At 32.6% G+C, this 20,803-nt stretch overlaps 1 protein-coding gene and 1 long non-coding RNA gene across 6 annotated transcripts in view; one reads left to right on the top strand and one right to left on the bottom strand.

Annotated features, from left to right (window-relative positions):
- Window positions 1-1,868: 1,868 nt before the first annotated feature.
- cyp3c2 (cytochrome P450, family 3, subfamily c, polypeptide 2) overlaps window positions 1,869-20,803 on the top strand; it is a 29,452-nt gene continuing 10,517 nt past the window's right edge. For 3 of the 4 annotated variants that reach the window (XR_012401156.1, XM_073944933.1, XM_068219341.2), the window contains exon 1: window positions 2,350-2,497. The gene's annotated coding sequence lies outside the window, so the exon portion shown is untranslated. Of the gene's footprint in view, window positions 2,166-2,349; window positions 2,498-20,803 lie in introns of those variants that run through there. The other variant, XM_073944932.1, reaches the window with a different exon arrangement.
- LOC141381256 (uncharacterized) lies at window positions 3,199-5,960 on the bottom strand. Of its 2 annotated transcripts, none has more exons than XR_012401158.1 (5): window positions 5,283-5,581; window positions 4,267-4,324; window positions 4,084-4,177; window positions 3,804-3,961; window positions 3,199-3,708 (listed from the first exon to the last, which is right to left on the bottom strand). It is a non-coding gene; the product is annotated as an uncharacterized lncRNA (long non-coding RNA). The 2 variants fall into 2 exon arrangements; XR_012401157.1 differs by lacking the exon at window positions 5,283-5,581 and adding an exon at window positions 5,917-5,960 and having other exon boundaries at window positions 3,613-3,708.

Below are 20,803 nucleotides of genomic sequence, written 5' to 3'. Positions count from 1 at the left end.
GTGTATCTCAAATAATATAATTACTCCATCACACTAACTGTGAACATGTTCTAGAATTATAGATGCAACTGAATACGATTTAATACATGTGTTGTGTGGAAATATGGTCATTTTGTTAACATTATAGGATTTTCTGTCACACTAATAAATGTATGTGCAATGCCCACTTCACTACTTTTTAAGTGTCTCGTTCGCATGTACCACTTAACATAAAATCCGAGGGTTTAGCTGGTTCAGGCCCGTTGCAAGGGAGTTTGGAAGGTTCGGAAGCATACCTGCCAACACTCCTGTTTTTCCAGGAGTCTCCCGTATTTCAGACCCATCTCCCGTATTGTTCTGTCTCCCGAAAACCACCCAGATTTTATAATCCGTATGTTGGCAGGTATGTTCAAAAGACCAACCCCTAACTGACAAAGGTCTAGAAATTGTCCCATACATGAGCACATTTGTCCTATTATGAATGCTATGCCATCATAAATGGTAAAGATAACTCATCGAAAAGCATGAAGCATCAAAAGGGGCCCATATTAAAAATTTATTTGAATGCTATTTTGGCTATTGTTGTTATTATGGTTAAGATTCTCTACATTATGATTGAAGTTATTATTATGATTATTATTATGTTTTAATTTTTTTTTTTTTTTCAAATGGCCAAATTCTGACTGAGGACAGTGCTGGTCAATTTGTTATTTGTCTAATGACAATAAGTGCAGTGTTTAATTTAAAACTTTAGCAGATTCCTTTTTTTTTCTAATGATATATGATGTAATAAATTAGAATTTTTTAAATAAGTATTTTTTTTCTTCATTCTATATCTTAAGGAAATATTTTTAGTAGTCATGATGAGCATCCGACAAGCTAATTCAGCTAAAAAAGCACATCACTAAAATGCAGTATTTAAATCTCATAATACAGTTTTCCACGTTTGCTACACAATAAAATTGAACTTTTTCCACAATTAGCAAAACTGTAAATTCAAGGAGCATAACACAAGGCTAGATCTGCAGAACTGTAAGCACATTGTCAGCTTTGCACTTTTTGCAAAACATTACAAACAGTAATTTGCAAATCACTAAACACACTTGGATGCTTTTGACACAGAAATTTTTCATAACGGAATTTCCTTGCAATTTCAAAGCAAAGGCCTTCAAATGAACACACACACTGCTGCGAAACTGTAGACACACCAATCAGCTGCCTTTAACCACAATAAAAAAGCAATAGGTATAAACTATTGGTCGTCAATAAAAATGTTTACAGTAGTATAGCAATTAATAGTAGTCTTCAATAAATATATTTTAGGGCTATAAATATTAAACTTCAATAATGAATCCAATGTTGCGGTATGGAGAGGAAGCATGAAAGTGAAGAAGATTGGTAAACGGGAGACAGGATGGATTTTTTTTTTTAACATTGAAATGTATAGATCACCAGAAAACTGAATAAGCTTTACATTGTTGTATGGTTTGTTAGGATAGGGCAATATTTAGCTATCAGTCTATCACTGTTTGGTGAATACATGTTCATGTACTTTATTGCAATATCTTTCAAACATTTATTATATCAGTATTAGTCAGTAAAAAATGATACAAGTGTTTTAAGATTGATTACAGCAGTGTGTAAATGAAGGAAACAGATATTGAATGAGGCGTGTGTGTTCTGTACGGTGTTAAATTTGTTTTGCAAAAGTTCTGATGTGTTCTGCTGTTTATGTGTGTGGATGTGAATTGTGTGTTTTGACAAAATGAGCCTTAATTTCAAAATTGTGCTTAAGCAATCAGAAAAAAAATGTAAATTGAAAATGGGGCGAAAACTGCTAAATGGTCCACTTTTTGAGAAAAAGAACCGCCCCTTACACCAGGCTGGCTATACGGACCTTTGTGGTTAAGAGTTGTGAAAAGCGCGTTTTGTGTGTGTGTGTGTGTGTGTGTGTGCGTGTGTGTGTGTGTGTGTGTGTGTGTGTGCTCGTGTGCGTGAGTGTGTGTGTGTGTGTGTAAGAGAGAGAGAGAGAGAGAAACGTTTAATTCTGTTTCAGTTTTGTACACAAAGCCTCTATAAAGCATGACAATACAAGGACAACGTTTTTGAGTAGCAAAACACAGAATATAGGTTTGGTTTGTGAAGACGCGATGTAAAGCTCAAGCTTATTACTCTGTTCTTGTAAGGTTAGTAAATTCCAACTGATACTCTGTTTTACATTCTAGGACGAACTTTGTTTGGTTTTGTGGGTGAGCGTATTTCGTCATTCTTCAAGATAAAGACATTACTGGAGGTTTACGATAGCTTCATTGCTGAAAACAGGAAATTGTATGTCGAACCTTTTGTACACCCACTTCCGGATCCTCCGTCGGGACGGAATAGATCCATGCGAGCTGACAGTATCGTTGTGCATGAGGCCACTAGTGTACTGAATAATACAGTGATTTACAATGATTGATCTTTCATCTCTGTCTGTGACCTGGATCCTGGTGGTTCTGGTTTTAACCCTCCTGTATATGTGAGTATTCATTCACGATAACAGTAACATAACAAATAACAGCAAATCAATTAATTGATTGTGATGCAATATTTTGTTATTTCTCTTTTATATCTCACTGAATTAATAGTTGTGTGTTCTTATTGTGTATCACACTACATTTAATACATTTTAGGATCTTTGTTTATATAACTAATCTCTTGTCTGTTTGTAATCTAATATCTTTGTTACTGACCACACACTAGGTATGGTGTTTGGCCACATCCCAGACAGCACACATACGTTGGGCCGACGTCGGCCGAAGGTCAACACGTCGGCCCCTTTAATTCTAACATCGGTATATGGTCGGCCAAACATACGCATGATCGAGTTTCTTTCTTCTGTTGAACACTTAAAAGGTTATTTTTGACCAAAAAAAAAAAAAAAAGCTGAGACCTGTAACCACCGATTTCCACAGTATTTGTTTTCCTATTAGAAAGTCAGTGGTTACAGGTTGTCAGCTTTACTTAACTTTTGTGTTCAACAGAAGCAAGAAATTCAAGCAGGTTTGGGACAAGTGAAGAGTTAGTAAATGACAGAATTTTACATTTGGACAAACTATCCCTATATATAATAAAATGCATACTTACCAATTAAAGGTAAATAAATGTTTTGAAGTTACTACCCCAGAGACAGTCTTTATTAAGTTAAAAAAAAAAAAAAAAAAGCTCTACATCAACTCATTCTTTAAGGTTTCCATGCTACGAGACTTTTTATTTTCCATCATCCATGCCAAGCAAAACTTTTTGCACAAGTTCAAAGTCCTTTACTATATATTATGTGAAGAGCATACATTAATCCATACAAGACAAGAAAGGTCTGGAAGTGTGCTGTGGGTGGTGTCCAATTCATTCTTCAGGACAACAGAGACCCTCAGTGAATGCAGGGCCAATAAAGCATCTTCAGTCAGCAGGATTATCAATCTAAAAACATAATTCAAGGATATTAATGTAAGGACAGTATCAAAATGACTGAGCCAATATTATATGATTCATCAACTATTCTTGATTACAAATATGTTATTAAGTAAAAGTTTTCAAAACTTTCATCTTTTCATTAAACATGCCTAATTGTGAAAAGAATGAATGAAGTCTTACCAGGGTGTTCTTAAAGAATCTTAAGTCACGCTCACGCAGCAAGACCAAAAGACCTCTGATAACAGTAGTCCGTCATGAACTGACATCATTCAGTTCCTGGAAATCAAGAATCAATTTTTTAAAAATTAAAAAAATAATAATAATTCAAATTATATTTTAATGTATACTTTAACACGTGACCCCAAACATACCTGCTCATCATAAACCTTTAAAAGATTAGCCAGGGTATCTGCTGTCTTGCCAGTTTTGGATGCTGTTTGCCTTAAAATTGTCATCAAATGAAATAGGTGGTGGTCCAGTTTTGCAAAGAATTTGTGGGGAAAATTCTCATTTGTAACGTGTTGGTACTCTGCAAACAGCAAAAAGAAACAAGAGAGAATTTCATAAAAAAACCCACACCACAAAATATACAATTCTAGAAAAAATGTATTAATATTATTATTATGTTTCATTTACTTATCTATTTTTTACCTCAGATGAAAATCAGGTGTTGATCAGATGTTGAAAGCAGGATCTTCATGTTGTAAACTGAACTCAAGGTCTAGCTGAAGTTTCACTTTCCTTGCTGCAAAAGTATCATTGATAAATACACGGTAATATTTATTTTATCTGGATATGCCAGGCATAGTAGTACAAAATAAATATTTTACCCACCTTTCACATGCCTCCATTTAAGAACCTATCTGTAGTCAGCAACACCTGACCTTCAATTCTGTATGTGCACAAAGTCACAGTGTCATTTAGCTGAGAGTGGAAGTAGTACAATTGCCTGATGTCTAACGTTAACCTCCAAAACGGTTAGCAATAGAGCTGATTATCATGTTAGTTGCTTTAATTCGATGAACACAGATTTAATTTAAACAGTATTGAAATTTCTAAAACTGAATAGGACGACAAAGAAATTTAAGGCCTGATTTTAAAAGCTAGAAATAACAAAACTTACCTTATTGTCTAATGATGTAAAAATATATAGACTAAAATATTTATATTTTTAAGATTTAAATATATTTTAAGCTACAAAATTTGCACATCAGAAAACTTTGTCTTCTTTACCACGTCTTGAATATTTTGTTTTGTTATTATTTTATTTAATAACATAATTTTGTATTAATGTGTTATAGATATGCATACTTTGTTTTTTAGGCTGTTTATATTCTCTCCAGAGTAGACATTTTAAAAAATAGATTGAAAAAAAAAAAAAACTTTTATCATACCTTTAAAATACATTTGACCTAAATGACATTTAAACTCACTTAACTGATCGCATTAATCAGGTAATCATTGATATGCAGAGATGTCGTCTTAAGCGCGAGGAAATATTAAGTGTTGATCAGTGCTGGTGATTAAGGTAAAGTTAGTTTTATATTTACACATTCAGACTTTCTCCTTAATAATATAATTTCAGAAAGGTAATTTTTGCATATTCTTAATGGTGAAATCATATTAGCAGCCAATGACTTTCAAAGTACAACATTGTTCAGTCAAAAAAATAGTGCATTTAGTGTAATGTTGTTTTCATGTCATACTTGCATGTGATTTCAGAACGAATAGACAAAGAACCATGGTAAACAATTTATGGAGCGAGTCACAAGTTGTTACTAAATGAATGTATAAATATAAAACCAACTTTACCTCAATGTGGTAGTGTGAAATGAAGCTCTGCTCTGTACCTGCTCAGGTGAGGAGCGCAGCTTAAATGTTCTCCGTCAGGCTATGCTCATACATGTATCAACAAGCAACAAGCTGCGTGTGAGAGAGTTCAGTTTTGAGACTACGTTTTTGCGCGTCATCAGAAAATACCGTTAAGTGTTTAGGCGGAGATCATTTGAGTTATGATTAATGTTACGTTTCTTGCGCCTTTCGTTTCCGAAGTGCCTACAGATCGCGAAGATAATACCACATTCACAGACTGGATGGAGTTCAGCGCAGCGCCATGACATGCGGTTGTGAGAGCGCACGTCTCCATGACAACTTCAGCACAGGCTGAGAAAAGGCATACTCGCGCCAAGATTTAAATTTTTTTGAAAAATGTAATCTGCCGATTTTAAATATTTTTGTCTTTATCACACTCTGTTAAAATTCAGAGTTAACACATTACAACTAACGCTAACATTGCACTGATTCTAACTTTTTAAACAGTAATGTTAACGTTAGTTAGCAACAAGTGAGGCTAAACATGTTTTCTGTAATGTACGACATGTAAACGCACCCTGATTAACTCTACATTACATTGAACTGTTACTGTGATTATATTAATTAAAACATACATTTAATATTTCTTGGATTTGTAAATATTTTACTTACTGTAGTGTGAAGCGAGGCCGATCCGCCATCTTGAAAAAACGAATGAAGCATGAGCACGTACGTGAACCTGGATGACGTCAGACGCAAAATCACTAGGCTGACAGAATTTGAGTTAATGGGGGGAGGGGGCCAAGATGGCGTCGTAGCAAGTTGCTTTTGCTGTAGCTCTTAAAGTTTGCTCGGACCCGGGAATAAGTTCATGTTCAGGAACTAACTCAAATATGTTTCAAAAGTTATGAGCTAAAAAGCTATCGTTCTATTCGTTTATTTTCTTTTTTAGTTTTCTGTTTGCTGAGTTTGAAAGACAAGTGCTTTTGGTAGCTATATTTGCTAACTTAAACGTGTTGCTAAAACTGCTGCAAAGACTATGGACGAAAAAGAAGAAACCGTAGTCGCAATACACAGCTATGCAAGAAGAAATCTAATTTCTGAAATGGATATACAGCCTGGGCAATTTGTGTCTTTACCTGAAACACCCGAACCAAATCCTGCCAAAAAAAGTAAACCAAGCTCTGACAGTCCTTCGGTGAGTGATGCAACGTTAATGAGATTCTTGCAGAGGATGGAAGCCATGCACGAAGAGACTTTGCGCCGAATTCATGGGGTTGAAAAAACGGTACTTGAAAACTCAAATTCTATTAAACAGATAATCAACTCCCTCGAGTTCCAAGGTGAAGAAGTAAAGTGCCTGAACGAAAAATCCAAAGAATTTGAAAGAAAAATCGAAAAACTAGAGAAAGTCAATGACAAACTTCGTGAGAGGTGTAATGATAATGACGCATACAAGAGAAGATGGAATTTACGTGTTGCTGGCGTTCCAGAAAAAACAGGGGAGAATGTAAAACAGATGATCATCGACCTCTTTAAGCAGGTTTCACCAAACATCGCAGCAGAGCTGCCCGTCGGAGTAGACATCGCGCACCGCTTAGGACCGAGATCTGCTTCAAAAAAATCCCCTCGCCGCATCATAGTCCTGTTTTCATCGCGATCACAACGGGACAGAGTTTGGAATGATGCCAAAACGTCAAACTATCTCAAGGAAAAGAAAATTAAGATCTTTGAGGATCTTTCACAGCAAGATAAGGATGCAAGATCTCTCCTGTGGCCGATGGTAGAGAAAGCGAGACAAGAGGGGAAGAGAGCTGGCTTTCACGGTCCTTTTGCTGTGATTGAGGGTAAAAGACTGACCGCTAAAGATGTAGCAGCTAACATTTAAAGCATGGTACTTGCTCAAAAAGCAACCTTTTCTGTTAGCAATTAGCCTTATAAATGTAAAGAGTGAATCTAAATCTAGTATTATTATTATTTTAATTATTATTTATTTTATTTTCGTATATACATATGTTTATTAAGAAGTGTTAAACTTATTGCACAAAAATGAATCTAAACTATTAGATAACTTATTGTTTTTTATTTATTTTTTATTTATTTATTTTATTATTATTTTTTTATTATTATTCAAATGTTTTGTTTTATTAATATTTTTATTATCATATATAATAAGTCTTGGCTCTTTTCTAGACTTCTAGGAAGTTTAACCACAATAACAATGTTAGTTATTTACTGAACTTGTACAGTAGTTATTTTTTTACTTGTAGATTATTCCCGGGTGGGTATTTGTCGTTGATTGCCTGTCTTTGATATAAGTAATATAAACAAGTAGATTTTCTTTGCTTCACAGGTTCTTTTTTATTTTAGTTAGTTTTCCTGGTGTTCCTGTTTAAATGTCATTGTCATTAATATCCTTTAACGCCAGGGGTCTCAGGGATAGTGTCAAAAGGAAAGCACTTTTTTTGTTCGCTAAAAAGCACAATTCAGATTTTTGTTTGATTCAAGAATGCCATTCTACTAATGATGATTACAGGTGGTGGAAATCTCAGTGGGGAAATGATATTTGGTGTTCACATGGCACAGAACACTCGGCTGGTGTAAGCATCTTCAGAAATAAATATGGAGGGGAGATATTAGGGTCAGATTCAGATAGCTTGGGTCACTTTCTCGTATTAGTGATTTCACTTAACCAACAAACTGTAATTCTTGGGAATATATATGGATACAATACTTCAACAGATAATAAAATTCTTTTTGATAAATTAGATGAAAAGCTTACATATTGGTCAAACAAATTCCCTAAGGCATTTATCATTTTAGGTGGAGATTTTAATGTATCTATTAACAATTTATTAGACCGATATCCCTCAAAAAGCGCAGCTTGTTCAAGTCCAACTCTGTTAGACCTACGAGACAAATTTGAGTTGGTAGACATTTGGCGAGAGAGATTTCCTAATAATGTGGAGTATACCTGGTCCAACAAAAGTGGCTCAAGTCAATCCCGAATTGATTTTTGGCTAATCTCAAAAGATATGGCTAAGTTTGATCTACATACTAGCATTCAATGTACACCTTTGACTGATCACAAAACTATCTTACTCAATACACCATTAATGGCAGATTACAAAATGGATCATAAGAGAGCCTCTTTGTGGAAATTGAACAGCTTGATATTAGAATCAGATGATGTAAAGGATAAAATTAAAGAGTTAATTGCTAAATATTGGAAAACAGCCACAACTCAAAATTCATTTTGTTCATATTGGGAGCTTCTTAAGTTTGAAATTGGTGTTTATTTAAGAAAAGTTGGAGCCGATTTAGCTAAAAAAAGAAAGATTCTTGAAGACAGCCTGATCAGTAGTTTATCTAAAACTTCTAATTTCGATGTCATGTCGTTAGAAGAAAAATCTGAAATGGTAGCTTTACAAACAAAATTAGATGATTTATACTTATCAAAGGCTAGGGGTGCTTATATAAGATCTAGGAAAAAATGGCTTGAAGAGGGAGAACTTAATTCTGCATATTTTTTTAAACTGGAAAAGCGAAATTATTCCCTTTCAACAATTGAACAACTACGTATTAATGGAAATATTGTTAAAGATCCTAAGGAAATAGCTGAATTTAGTGCTAGCTTTTATACAAATCTTTATAAATCAAGATGCTCAGAGGATACTTCTTCCTCATTTATGGACTCAATTAACTATTTAAAGCTTATATCTGACTCTGACTCTGAATTTTGTGATGGCAATATAACTTCGGAAGAAATACAAAGTGCAATTAAGAGTTTAAAAAATAATAAAGCCCCTGGGTGTGATGGATTTACAGCAGAGCTGTATAAATTGTTTGCTGATGATCTTACTCCATTTTTATCTAATGTTTTTAAAGAAAGTATTGAAAAAGAAACTTTACCTCCTACGTTGACACAAGGTGTCATCACACTAATTCCTAAACCTAAGAAAGATCTTAACAATTTGGACAATTGGCGACCCATCACACTCCTTAACAATGATTATAAGATTTTTGCCACAATATTTGCCAAAAGAATTAAAAATTGTTTAGATACTATTATAGATGAGACTCAATCAGGATTCATGAGGGGGCGACACATAATGAATAACATCAGGCTAGTTTTAGATTTGTTGGACTATAATGAGTTGGTGGAACATAATAGCTTTATTCTTTTCCTAGATTTTTATAAAGCTTTTGATACAATTGAACACAATTTTATTTTTAAATCAGCAGAAAAATTTGGTTTTGGTAATTTTTTTTGTAAAGCAATAAAAACACTTTATTACAATTGTAATAGTACAATTAAATTAAAATATGGCACTTCTCCCAGATTTTATTTATCACGAGGTATAAGACAAGGGTGTCCATTGTCTCCTTATTTATTTTTATTAGTTTCCCAAATATTCGCTTCCTTTATATCTAATAGTGGTCTTAATGGTATTCGTATAGCTGACAAACAAATTCTCATCAGTCAATTGGCTGATGATACCACGCTTTTTCTGCAAGATGTTAATCAAATTGCTGTAGCCCTTAAATATATCCAGATATTCTCTAAAGCATCAGGCCTATCCTTGAACCTTTCAAAATGCGAGTTAATGTCCGTCAAAGAATGTAATCTATCTGAAATTTGTAATATTAAAATCAGAAATCAGATATCTTATTTAGGTATTATAATAACAAAAAATGAATTAGAAAGAGGCTCTTTAAATTTTAATCCAATAATTGAAACAACAAAGAAAAAACTTAATATGTGGCTCCAACGTGATCTGTCCTTAAAGGGTAGAATCTTACTATCTAAAGCTGAAGGTTTATCAAGGTTAACATACGCTGCTCTCTCCTTAAATGTTGATTCAGCCACTCTTAAAAAAATTGATACTATGCTCCTTAACTTTGTTTGGAAGAATAAAACTCATTTTATTAGGAAATCTGTACTCGGGAATACTGTAGAGAAAGGAGGCTTAAACTTTCTTGATTTCACAACATTAAACAATACCTTTAAAATAAATTATATAAAGAACTGTCTCAATAACCCATTGTCTATATGGAATCTGATCCCTAATGTAATTTTTTCCAAATTAGGTGGATTAAAATTTTTATTAATCTGTAATTATAATATTTTGAAAATCCCCATAAAATTGTCCCATTTTCATAGGCAAATGTTATTAACTTGGTCCCTCATATTTAAACACAATTTTACACCTCATTCATATATAATTTGGAATAACAAGAACATCTTGTATAAAAACAAATCTATATTCTTCAATAACTGGTTTAAAAATGATATAATTTATGTGTCTCAACTTTTCAACGATAGGGGTTTACTTTGTAACTACTCTGAATTTTTAGTTAAGCACGGAATTCCCGTAAGCCCCAAAGACTTCGCTATTGTTGCTGATGCTATTCCACAAGGTGTTTTTATGCTTTTTAAAGGACTTTCATTTCCAATTACTTTTCATTCAGCGGACCTTTGGAAAACATTTATTGGTAAAAACTGCCTTTCTTTATCTAAATCAAAATGCAATAAGAAAATAAGAGCCCTGTTTCAGGAAGATTTTGTTACTGTACCTTATGTAATGTCATATTGGAATGGTTTTGTGAATGATATTTCCTGGAAGAAAGTTTGGACATTACCCCACAAATTTTTTATAACAAACAAAATAAGAGAAGTTACCTTTAAACTGATTCATAGATGCTATCCAGACAAGTGTAATCTTAAAAGACTTAAGAATGATATTAACACCAACTGTTCATTTTGCTTAGTGAATCCTGAGACGTCTGTTCATTTATTTTGGACTTGCCCTCATTCAATGTCATTTTGGTGTGATGTTCTTGATTTTATAAAAGTTTATGTGAAGGCAGATTTTGAATTTACATATAAGAATGTTATCTTTGGTTTCCATGATTGTGAAAAGGAAAATAATACCTATTTCATGAACCTTGTTTTTTTGTTGGCCAAATTTCATATTCACAAGAGCAAGTTTTGCAAGTGTAAACCTTTTTTCCCTAAATTTAAAATTGAAATGAAAATGTATTTTGAGTGTATTAAAGGATCAACCAACTTAAAAGCAATACGAACAAGAACTTTGATGAAGGACTTGGCACTTATCTTGGACTAAATGACTAAAAACCCCTGGATTGTTGCTGTTTAATTCATGACATTTGTTGTTATTGTTTTTCAAGCATTCAATAAAAAAAAAAAAAAAAAAAAAAAAAAAAAAAAAAAGAATTTGAGTTAATGGAAAAAAGCCAAGATGGCGGAGAGAGCGGATGTGTTGTGCTTTTGAAGAACGTCCTAAGTTTTGTCACACACAGTTAGAAAAGATTATGTAATACAGTTGCCATAATATTTGGTTACCGCATGTATATAGTTTACAAATAGGATTTTACGAACCTGTTTTTGTTGTTAAGTGCAGATTTCGGAACTCAATATTAACATGGAGACAAACTCAACGAGTGAACTGTGTAACACGGAAAAAATGGAGGTAAATACTGTCAAAGATAAGAGAGTTATCCAAGACACACACTCATACTCCTGTAAAGCGTATAAGGATGGTAATGGGGTGTGTGATTCTAGTCCCAACACACCGGACAAAAAACTCTCAAAGAAAGCACGCAAAGAACAGATACAAATGAATTCTGATCCTTCTCTGACTGAAATACAGGACAATATAATCCGTGTTATTTCTGCCAAAATCAACGAAAGAGCAGATATTACTGATGAAGCTGTGAAACACAATACGATGCAAATCGAGGGTCTTAAAAAATCGCTGGAATTCTGTCATCAAGAAGTAGTCGATCTGAAAAAAGAAAACGCTACAATGAAGATACGAGTGGAAGAAATGCAAAAGAAAGTCAGTGAAATGGAGCAAAAAGTAAACGATACGGATCGATATAGCCGCCGGTACAATCTTCGGATCTATGGAATGAAGGAAGAGCGGGAGGAAAACGTCAAAGCAAAAGTGGAAACAATTTGCCGTGCAGTAATTCCAGGCAGCGATGGAGAAGAAGTCAGAGTAGCAGTAGACGTGGCTCATCGTATTGGAAGAATAGACAGCGGAGGAAAAAACAAGTTTCCAAGACCTGTGATCGTCAGATTTATGTCTAGATCAGCTAGAGACACTTTCTGGAAGGGCGCCAAGAACAACGAGTTTCTCAAAAGCACGAATCTTCAGGTGAAAGAAGACCTAACAGCTGATGACAGGGCAACGCGTGCTCGTCTGTGGCCGTTTGTTGAACAGGCAAGGAAAAATGGGGAGAAGGCTTATTTAGTAGGTAACAAAGCATTTGTGAATGGAAAAGAAATCAAAGGCTGATCATTTAGTGACTTCAAATGTCATCAAAAGTATAGTCAGAGACTTGAGATATTGGCTGTTCATTTACTTTACATGACTTCTTGAATTACTACTGAAATTAAGAGAAGATGGGTTAATGCACTTATTGTTGATGATAAATGCAACATGTAGCTTCAGTGGGTGACACTTTATGTTCTTGTTAAGAGCACTCAGCATACGTTAATTTGTTAATTGCAATCGGTTATTGTTCATGTCAATTTCAATTTTTTCGATTAATGCCAGAGGTATAAGAAACCTGTTGAAGAGGAAATCTTTATTTTTGTTTTGTCAGAGTAAAGGTGCAGATTTTTATTTTATTCAGGAGTCTCATGCTTGTGAAGCAGATGTAAACTTTTGGAGGAGTCAGTGGGGGAATGATGTTTGGTTTTCATTTGGTACTAACCATTCAGCTGGGGTACTCGTATTAAAAGGTCAATTTAAAGGTCAAGTTCTCGGTAAGCAAATAGATACGGAAGGAAGATGGTTAATTTTACATGTTAGTATAGATCTTTCCCAATTTATTATAGTAAATGTTTATGCCACAAATAATAAGCAAAATAATAATCACTTGTTTACAACAATTGAGAGTAAAATTAATCAAATAAGTTCTAAATATCCTTATGCAACAATTATTTGGGGTGGGGATTTTAATACTGTTATGGATGAAGAAGTTGATCGTTGGCCCCCCCAAAAAAATAAAAAAACCTCTGTATTAAAAAGTGTATGTGCGAGAATGGATTTGTTAGATATCTGGAGATATACTTACCCAGATCAAAGAATGTATACTTGGACTAATAATGACCTGACAAAACAGTCACGTATTGATTTCTGGTTAATCTCTGCAATAAATAAAGATGATGTTGAATTAGTGAAAATTGATACTTCAGTATTAACAGATCATAAGGCTATAATGATTAAGATGAACAAAGATGGAAAAAGAACGACCATTTCTAAAACAAACTATTGGAAATTAAATAAAACCTTGTTAGAAAATGAATGCTTTAAAAAGCAGTCCATTGATATTATACAAAAATATTGGAAAAAAGCAAATATTGTTAAAAAATTTGGTCACAATTGGGAATTAATGAAATTTGAAATAAGAAATATAGCCATAAATATAGGGAAAAATATTGCTAAAGTTAAAAAAGCAAAAGAAAACAATTTAATAGAAGAAATTTTGAAATTAACAAGTAAAAAAAATCTAACAAATGAAGAAATCAAACAACTAACTTCTTTACAGCTACAGTTAGATACAATTTATTTAGACAAAGCCAAAGGTGCCTTTGTAAGAAGTAGACAAAAGTGGATTGAACAAGGAGAAAAAAATACTAAATATTTTTTTAATTTAGAAAAACGTAATAACGAAATGTCTTCTGTAAGTAAACTCATGATTAATAACAGTATATGTGAAAATAATAAAGAAATTGCTGAGTATGTCACACAATTTTATAAGAATCTATATACTTCAGAACCTTACAATGAAAAAGAAGCTGAACTGTTATTAAGTAAAATATCTGATACAACCAAAATTATACAAGAAGACTTTAAATTACTTTGTGACCAAGAAATTAATTTACAAGAGATAAATAAATGTATTTCGGGATTGAAGGATAATAAATCTCCAGGAAACGATGGATTGACTAGTGAATTTTACAAAATGTTTATAACACAGTTATCTCCTTTTTTAGTTGCAATGTTTAAAGAATCCATTACTTGTGGGGAACTACCAGCAACTCTTAAACAAGGTCTTATAACAATAATCCCTAAACCCAATAAGGATAAACTTTATATTGATAACTGGAGACCGATTACTCTTCTGAATAACGATGCAAAACTTTTTGCTCTTGTTTTTGCAAGAAGATTAAAAAAGGGTCTGGAGGAGATTATTGAAGAAGAGCAATCTGGTTTTATGACCGGAAGACATATAAGTAATAATATTAGGTTAATTTTAGATATGATTGATTATAATTATTATATACCAAATGACTCTTTTATTTTATTTATAGACTTTTATAAAGCATTTGATACTGTAAGTCATGAGTTTCTGTTTAGATGCATTAAACATTTTGGTTTTGGTGAATACTTTGAAAAAGCTGTTAGAACTATTTACAATGGATGCAATAGCTCAGTTAAATTATCTGCAGGTACAAGTGGTAGATTTGAGATTAATCGAGGTATACAACAGGGTAGCCCTTTATCTCCATTTTTGTTTTTATTAGTCACACAAATTATGGCCCTATATATTAAAAAAGCAGATTTTGAAGGTATACATGTATTTGGAAAGGAATTTAAATTATCCCAACTAGCAGATGATACTACTATTTTTCTTAAAAATAGTTTAGAAATATTAAAAGCAGTTAACTGTGTAAAAGAATTTTCCTTAGTTTCAGGTCTTAAAATGAATATTAATAAATCTGTGTTATTTCCAATTAAATCATGCAATTTGACAGAATTACATAGTATCCCTATTAAAGATACAGTTAAATATTTAGGGGTTGTCATTCATAAAGAAGAAAATGAACGCAATAAGCTTAATTTTCAACCCATAATAAATAAAACTAAGACTAGATTTAATATATGGCTTCAAAGAGATTTATCCCTGAATGGTATGGCTTTACTGTCCAAAGCAGAAGGTATATCAAGATCTGTCTATGTGTCTTTAGCTCTAGAGATGCCATCAAATGTATATAAAGAATTAGACAAAGTACTATTTAATTTTTTATGGAGAAATAGACATCACTATTTAAGAAAGGAAATTATGTGTAAACAAAAATGCAATGGTGGGTTATCTGTATTAAGTTTTGAAACTTTAAACAATACATTCAAAATTAATTGGTTAATTAAATTCATGAAAGAAAAGGACAGTATGTGGTATACTTTTCCAAAACATATATTTGACATGATTGGGGGTATAGAATTTCTGTTGAGTTGTGATTTTAAAATTGACAAACTTCCAGTGAAATTAGCTAAATTTCACAAACAAGCTTTATTAGCGTGGATGCTGGTATTTAAACACAATTTTTCTCCAAACAAATATATTATATGGAATAATAGATGTATCCAATATAAAAATAAATCTCTCTTCTTCCAAAAATGGTATGAAAATGATATTGTATTAGTTAGACAACTTCTTAATTTAAACGGTAATTTGTTATCTTACAGTGAATTTTTAGATAAATTTGGTTTTCCAGTTACTCCAAAAGAGTATGCTATTGTATTTGATGCCATATCTCAACAGCTTCTTCATTTTATAAGAGCGTATGGAAATAGATCTTTTGAAGGAAAATATGTTAAAGAAAACCTTTTTTTAGGAGATATTGATATTATTAAACAAAGTTATACTAATAAATATATTAGAAATCTTATAACAGGTGATACAGTTGTATATAATAATTTAAAATGGACCAATGTATTCATAAATATAAATTGGAAAAAAGCTTGGCGTTCTTGTGAAATATATTGTATAAATAACAAAGTAAAAGAAGTTACATTTAAAATTTTACATAGTATATATCCAGTTAAAGAGGTTTTGGAGAGATTTAATTTGGATATCGATTATTTCTGTGATTTTTGTTGTATGGAAAAGGAATCTATTGTCCACATGTTTTGTGATTGTATATATACAAGGATTTTCTGGGTGGATGTGGAAAATTTTCTAAGAAGGAAAACAAATATTGTGTTTAAGTTAAAAAAATTTGATATTTGCATTTATTATTTTAATACATGTAAAAAAATTACCTTTCTGGTACAACTTTTTATTATTTTGGGAAAGTTTCATATACATAAAAAAAAATGGACTGGATCAAAGCCAAATTTTGTTCACTTTCTTCAAGAGACTAAGGACTACTGCACAAGTTTGGAAAACATTGTTAATAACAAAGCAAAGAAGACTTGTAATATTTTTAAGGAATATAAGATTTTTATTTACTGAATGTTTTTTATTTATTTTTTTATTTTATATATATCAATATACACTCTGGCATGTATTTTGTTCTGTATAGTATTGTATAGTTATGTACTTGTTAATAAAAAAAAAAAAAAAAAAAAAAAAAAAAGAATTTGAGTTAATGAAACTTTAAAGAGACATTTTGTATAGATTAAACCCAGCAGAATTGTTCACCTTACTTGAAAGATTAAATTTTTTCAAACTCAAAAATAAGAAAAAGTTCTAAATACTCATCAAGGTTAATTAAGATAAACGAATTTTAATGATTTAAGTTAATAGAACTCAACTCAATTAATTAGTTACAGCATTAGGGTTTACAGTGTACATTAATGCAGTAAAACTGACCAAAATGCCTACAATACATGATTTCAATTCATTAAAATATAAAAAGTTTTATTTTTATGCTTTATTAATGAAAACGTTGTTTTTTTTCTGGCGTTAACTGCTGTTTGCTTTTTTTTTATTGTGGCTTTTTCTAATACATTTTTCCCAGTGTAAAAATCAAGTATGTTCTGCATTTCGGCTGTTTAATTAAAATAAACACCTTTTTACAGAGTGACATCTTTGTTTTATATATACTTGCATTTATATTTATTGGTTATTTATTTTTGACAGTGAATGCACAAATAAAGTGTTTTGTAACAGTTTAGTAGGCTATAAAGCTAGTCTTAAAGATAATAGCGTATATAAAACTGCTAAATACATTTTAAATTCAAGATTTAAAATACAAGGTTATTATTTAAATTGTCTATGGAGTGATCATGTTTATAAATGCATTACTGCAAGACTTTAATGTGCGCGCGCGCGTCTTGCTTCCAACACTGGAGCGGAGAGGATGTTGCTATGGGAAACGAAGCTACAACACGACACGACACCACCTAAAAGACACAACACGACTTCTCTCAAGCTGCCGTTTTGACTGTTTTCAGGTAAGTTTAGTCCCTAAAACAAAGCAAATACTACATAAAACTGTTCCACACACATTTATTATTGGCAATTGATGAATATTCAGTTGAATATTATGTTATATAATAGTGGTAAGTCTTCGTAAAAGTCCGTTAGCATATTAGCACTGGTAACGTTAGCGTCGGGGTAATATTACGTTAACTTACTTAATGTTAGCTCTTGTTAAACTTGTTTGTTAAAGTTTTGGCTTTTATTTATTCTTTATGTGTAGATGAGAGGTTATGTCAATGTTTTATTGAATGCACTCCATATGTAGTCTAAAATACGCATTGTAACGTTACTGTAAAGGGCCGTGAATCGAAAGTTCAATCGTGTTTTGATATTTCATGGTATCTTAAACTAAATGTTAAGTAAAAAAGTGTTCTGTGGTTTCAGGAGTGAGAGAATAACCTCCTGCTACAGAAAATATAACTCAAGATTCCTAAATTTCTGAAGGGAGCTGATCACAGAGATGCAGGAAAGACAGGTAACTTTAAGCAGAGGATTAATTCATATGAATTTCCATTGCACATCATTATGCACATGTTACATGTCTATATATTATGCATCTGTTACTTGTCTTTATTGCAGTTGTTTTAAGAAAGTTTTGACATTGAAACATGTGAGTGGTATTAAATTTCACATCACATGATTCTTCAGAACTTAGTAAATATATAGATTTGCTGCTAATGAAGTAATATTTGTGATTTTCATTTTATTTAATTTTTTATGATTAATTGATTTATTAAATCTTAGAAAAAAGTTTACACTAAATTATTTGTCATCACTTCTGTTTTTAGCATTGATAGCAATCCGAAATGTTTCTTGAGCAGCAAATCAGCACCATTTGATAATCACCATTATATTAGTTCAACCTCAAGCACTAAATCAACATCTTAAAAAAAGATTTCTGAAAGATCAAGTGACACTGAAGACTTGAGTAATGATGCTGAAAATTTAGCTTTACATCATAGCTATGAATTACATGTATATTTACACTGTTCACCCATCCCTTACACCTTAACTCATCCTCAAACAAGTCAATTTAAGCCCTAAATGAATAAATTTTTGATTTGTACAGGCATGATATGCAACCTGTATTCAGTCGTTTTGTTTTTTTCTTTCTTTTGCTTTTGTTTTCCACATCAACTGAAAAGGAGGTCAAAGTTTAACCTAAGTGCCGTGTAGCTGATGAACATCTTTATATGTAGGTATATTTTTGACTGACTGCCAGACACTTGTCAAACAGTGATGAGCAAACGAATGGCCGTTCTTTTAAAAAGACCAGGGAGATGCAAGTCTGGAGATTAATATACCTTTTAATTCAAAATTGATTTATCTGGAAATATTTCATAATGTTTTGAGATATGTGCCCTATATGCATTTAGATGTCCATGCATGTTTAACATACTTTTAAATTTAACAATGGCTGCAAGTTATAAAAACATAAACAAACACAAAAATGTTAAAGTAAATTGAGAAAACATTTTCATCAGTTTGACAACAGGTAGATCAGCTCCTGACAGACATGTTAACAGATCAGTTTAACTCTTATTAAATTCATTCATTCATTCATTCATTCATTTTCTTTTCTGCTTAGTCCCTTTATTAATCTGGGGTAACCACAGCGGAATGAACTGTCAACTTATCCAGCATATGTTTTACGCAGTGGATGCCCTTCCAGCTGCAAGCCATCACTGGGAAACAACCATATACACTTGTTCTCACTAATACACTACAGACAATTTAGCCTACCCAATTCACCTGTACCCCATGTCTTTGGACTTGTAGGCAAAACCGGAGCACCCAGAGAAAACCCACGCAAACGCAGAGAGAATTTGCAAACTACACACAGAAATGCCTGCTGATCCAGCTGCGGCTCGAGTCAGCATCCTTGCTGTAAGGCGACAGCACTACCTATTGTGCCACCACATCACGCTCTTATTAAATTATATTTATATAATTTTGTGTTTCAGTACATGCTATTTTGGGAAGACAAAATATATTCATAAGCTCTCAGAAAATTCAATAAGAGAATTCATTCATTCATTTTAAGAGAATTAACTGCACAATTACTTGAAATGTGTGGGATTACATTATTTGTTAACCCAAAGTGAGTTTCTCTTTCTTTGCAGTATTGGATGCCTGATTGCAGTTCAACTCCAAACTCAGTTGGACCAGCTGATCAGTGTCTTCAGTATTACCACAAGCTACTGGGCAGATGTGTGGACAGCTATAAGCCAAACTTGGGACGTTTGGTTTTTAGGTAATACCAGTGACAAAGTATTCAGTAAATTGCTTATAATAAAAGATGCTCACTGCTTACCCCCTTATAGTTAAGTTGTTTGCAGTTTCATTGTTGTACAAATACCATACTTTTTCCTTTTTTTATAAGCAGGTGTGACAGTCTGGGCAGCAGAAACAAGACAACTAATCATAGTTGAGTTGAGATTAGTATTATTAACTTGACTAGTTTGGTTGCAGACTTGTTCAATACTTAACAATTTGTATAAGTTACAAGATCAATGGTCCTGCTATCAATGTTTTTGTAACTTAAATTCATTACAGTTTAGATACAATCAAATGTCCAAACCATCTCTGACTGAATGACATCAAGGAAACAGGATCAAAAGATACTTCATTATAGACTGTTTCATAGGTAACAGCACATCATTTGTGAAAAATAATTTATTTTTGTGTCATCATCACAAGACAAAATACATTTCAACTGATTTCAGTTGGTTATATTTTTCAGGTCCTCCTGATCATTCTGTTCTCCTGGTTGTGAGGATGTGCAGAGGCTGTATTTGTCAGTGTTAAAAGACTTGTGCAGCCGTATCCAGACATACAAGCAGCCGACAAAGAGTTCTGGAGCAGCACAGACAGGTAGTTCACAGTGGCTAGGCTAGAAGTTTATACTTGGGTGGCCAGAAAGTGGCCTCCGCTATTTTGGGGGGTCCATACAAATACACCAGTGTAAGCTATACTATTACACTGAAAAAATTAAATGAAAGAATTAATTAATCGGTTGAACACAAAATATTTTAAAGAAAGCTTAAGTATCAAGGTGGCAATATACAGTATCTGTTACATTGTAGTACATGAGCTGGCTAATACAGATTCGTAAATGTTTAGTTGTTAAGATTAGTTAAATACTATATCCTCTACTTGAGACCTGTTGCATATACAGCTTTAACTGAACTGAATTTAACTAGAACTACACCAGCATTCCAAGTGCTCTAGACTAGCTTTTTGCACTGGTGCGTCTAAAATGTTTGATGGCATTGCAATTAACACTGCAATTTTACATGTTCATTTTTTTTTA

This window comes from Danio rerio, chromosome 3 (genome assembly GCF_049306965.1).
Source record: "Danio rerio strain Tuebingen ecotype United States chromosome 3, GRCz12tu, whole genome shotgun sequence".
Lineage (NCBI taxonomy): Eukaryota > Metazoa > Chordata > Actinopteri > Cypriniformes > Danionidae > Danio > Danio rerio.
Note: the sequence above shows the minus strand (reverse complement) of the source record. Positions and strands in the feature narration are given on the sequence as shown.